The sequence below is a fragment of the Petaurus breviceps genome, unplaced genomic scaffold, assembly GCF_028583685.1.
Source record: "Petaurus breviceps papuanus isolate PSGF00001 unplaced genomic scaffold, PetGlider_PUasm1.0 91041, whole genome shotgun sequence".
Taxonomy (NCBI): domain Eukaryota; kingdom Metazoa; phylum Chordata; class Mammalia; order Diprotodontia; family Petauridae; genus Petaurus; species Petaurus breviceps.
In genome coordinates, this window is record NW_027187400.1 from 41,332,757 (window position 1) to 41,336,392 (window position 3,636).

General features: G+C 56.6%; 1 long non-coding RNA gene across 1 annotated transcript; it reads right to left on the reverse strand.

The window, feature by feature from the left end:
• Nucleotides 1-1,027: 1,027 nt before the first annotated feature.
• Nucleotides 1,028-3,612, reverse strand: LOC138154168 (uncharacterized). The gene is made up of 5 exons (XR_011166555.1): nt 3,238-3,612; nt 2,432-2,628; nt 2,263-2,307; nt 1,554-1,881; nt 1,028-1,434 (listed from the first exon to the last, which is right to left on the reverse strand). It is a non-coding gene; the product is annotated as an uncharacterized lncRNA (long non-coding RNA).
• Between the last annotated feature and the right edge of the window lie 24 nt (nt 3,613-3,636).

Genomic DNA, 3,636 nt, shown 5'->3' on the forward strand with positions numbered 1-3,636 from the left:
CCCATCTCTAACAGTCTTGGGGAACAACTCAGGCAGCTCCTGGTAATCTCTCAGACTCCTTTAGGTGACTTTTTTCTCCTGTAAATTGATGGCAACACTCCGTCCTGAACCTGGTTAACTTAGACAAGCAATAATAAGTGAAGAAGGAAAAAGAATTACTTTTTCTTCAAACTGTGGCATTGGGAGGGACAGCCCAGAAAACTTGGGTGGGCCTCAAAGAGACTCTCTAATTCAGAAATGCTGGGAGTGCCGGCCAAAATGTGATTTGCCAACCACTGACATCACAGCTGTGAGTTGCTGAGCAAGAGACGAGGTGGGAAGACCTGGACCCAACCAGTCAAGGGGGTGGGAAAAGCAACTTTCAGAAAATGTGTGAGATGAACCAAGTGTCCAGCAGAGCTGGTGAAGGGCCTTCAGAGAAGGCAGCCCATCAAGGAAGGTTACAAGAACCACCCCACCTGGTGCCTTCATCTTCCTGTGGAGAAAAGGAAACTTGCCCAGGGTCACTCAGTTAATAGACAAGAAGCACAGCCATTCTTCTGACTCCACTTCACCGTGCTGGGCTTTGAAGGAGGGATGATGGCATTTGGATAGGTAGAATTAAAGTTAGTGGGGAGGTCACTCCAGGTGGAGGGAACCTAGAAAGCAAAGATGCTGAGGCTGGGAAACTTGGTGGCCACTTCAGGAGGGCAGGTTACGGGGGATCTAGGGTGCAACACTGAAAAGCTTGAGGCATCAGGCAATGGGGAGCTATGGAAGACTCTAAACAGGGAGTGAGGGAGTGTCCAGGTGCAAAGCTCTGCTTAGGAAGGCTTCCTCTGGCCAGCAGTCTTGGCAGGATATAATGGATTTGGTGGAGACACTGTCCCCAGGCAAGGTCAGGAGACGGGGGTCTCAGAATGGGGAGAGAGTGCATCCTCCTATGTGAATATCCAGGTCCATGTCATGCCAAAGGGGTCACCCAACTGGCAGCTAGGTCCATGCCTCCCTGTGCCCTTGAGATGTTGTTCACAGATCAGCCATGCCCTGATATTCATTCATTTATTTGATAAACACGCAAATGCCAACTCCTCTGTGCCCAGCCAGGTGCTAGGTGGGAAGAAGGGGACAGGAACTTTAGCAATCCTGCCCATGGAAGGTGCTTCTTCATCAGGGGCGAGGAGAGTGGTAGCTTCTCTACCTGCCTGGAGATGGGGTGGGCCTTGGGGAAGCCAGCCCACTCCACCTTCTCCAAGAGGAACAGAAGCCCCAGGGCCCTAACCCGGGAGGCGAGGCCCTCCCTGCAGGGATGGGTGTCAGCCACTCACCAGGTCTGCCTCCTCTTCCTTCTCTTTGACTTCCCTAGTTCCCACCCACCCTAGGACCTGCTGGCATTCCAGATGTAGAAGTGGTAATACAGGACCCTGGAAATCTAGGCCTCTAAAGGTCTTCAGCCTGAAAGCAAGGGTGGGGGTGAAGTAGATTCAGGTGTGAAGACAGGAGCAAGGGAGACACCCAAGATCTCCCTTTTTTTCCCCTCACTTCCCTTCCCTCCCTCCTTCCCTGCAGGATACCTGGGAATGTCTCCGGGGTCCTGCATGGGAGAGGGCTGGGCGGGGGCTTGGCCACCCCCCCTCATCCAGCCCGATGGGCTCCAGCACAGGCTACGTGCAGTATTTCCAGAAGTTTGGCCAAGAATTGGAGGACAGGCCTCTCAGGGTATCCCTCACAGGGGCGACAGGGCCCTGAGGCAGTTCCTGCCCTGGCTCCCCACAGGTGGGACCCCAGGGCTCTCAATGAGCGCTTCAGTCGGTTCACAGCCCTCACTACTGCTGGCCCTTCCTCATGTCCAATCACAGACAGCTCCACCCCAAAGCAGTGCAGACTCTCCATAGGGCAAACCTGCAGAGACCCACCACCTCCATCCTGTCCTCGGGACCCTTCGCAGAGAGGCCCCTAAACTCTATTCCCCATAGCCCTGGTGGAACACACGTGGATGGAGACTTGCCACCCCCCTCCTAAGGCATCCCCATCAGAGGGCCCAAACCATGGCTCCTCAGAATGTACCTCTCCAGACCCCCAAAGTGCTGACATCTGAGGCACACCCCCTCCCAAACTACTGGCATCCCAGGGTATCTAGGGGAAAGGGAATAGGACACTCTTGCCTAGGACCCCTGAGGACAGACAGGTTTGCCTTTCCTAAGGGCCCCTGACTTTCTCCTCTCCTCTCCAGAGAAACTAGGCCCCCCTCATGGGAAGTGGGATAGAACAAAGTATACTCACAGAGAGACTGTCCGGAGTATAAAGGGTCCCATCATTCCCATTGCCCTGGGGTTGGAGGGGGGAAGAGCTGGCCACCAGATCGCCCAGGCCCCTTTCCCACCATGCCCTCCCAGCCCCACCACCTGCTGTCCATGCCCAGTTCCCACCCACCACCAGTCTGTCCACTTACTAGGGCTTCCATGATAGCTATAAGAACCTCGAAGGGCTCCCAAGGGCAGCTGGGGGACCCCAGGGGGGGGGCCCCCAAGGGATGAATCAACACAAGGAAGGCCCAGAAGACCCACATGAGGGATGGTGGGGAGGGGAGGGTCTCTCCTATCCCTCCTACCCATCTCCCAGGCCTAGGGAGCAGGGAGCCTCAGGTACCTGGAAGAGATGGATAGGAGGGATGGTTAGAGTACATTTGGGAGGGGCAGAGTTTGGAGTTTCTGCAGAGCAGAGAAACCCCCAAACCAGGGAAACTTTGGGGAGGTGTCTGAGTCCCCAGGGTGAGGAGAGGTAGAGGTTAGCTTGAGGTCCCCTCCAAGGCTAAGGCTGGGGGACGGGGGACGTAGGCACACAGACTTGAATTTCCTGATGCAGAGGGGGCTGCTGTCTTTGCATGTTAGGACCACAGATTTGGGGCTGAAGGACCTGTGAGCATCCATGTGCCTGTGTACCAGTGTTGGAGAGAGCACTGGCCTGGAGGCAGACCCCAGGTCAAGCCCAGCTGGGTTCCCTAGCCAGTCAGCCTCAGTGTCTGAACCAGGAATAAGCCCACATAGCCCTTAGCTCCCAGGTGGCCATGGGGCTCAGAGGGAGGATCTGTGTCCTGCAGGTCTCTTTAGGGTGGGTGACAGCCCCTGCCTCTCCCTGTCTGTCTGGGGCTTCGGGGTGGGGGAGGATCGGTGTCCCCGCAGGCAGGCAGGTCCCTGGCTATGTCTGGGGTATCCACTTCTCTCCCCATTCTCCCCCACCCCCCAATCAGTCACTCACAGCTCCAGAAAGGAATGACACTTGGGAGGTTTCTGGCTGGACTTGGAGGCCTGGCCCCTCTCCCATCGAGATCCATGGTTTGAGGCCAAGTCAGAGGAAAGGAGATGAGGTGCTATAGGCGCATGGGGACACCTAGACGGACACACCCTCTCCTACCTCTGGCCTCCCTGGGCAGAGGGCTAGGCTGGGGAAACTGAGGCAGCTCAAAGGGGTAGTAGGGGTAAAACCGAGTCAAAGGGATGGGAGGCGCTGGCAGCGGGCATTTGGGGGGACGGTCCCGGAGGAGATTTTGGGGAGAAGGGGCTCTTAGAGGAAGGGGGACGCCTAAAAGAGCCAGCAGCTGAAGGTGAAAGGAAGGGGGTGCTGAGGGCGAGGTGGGAGGGTCCTACGGGGGGGGGG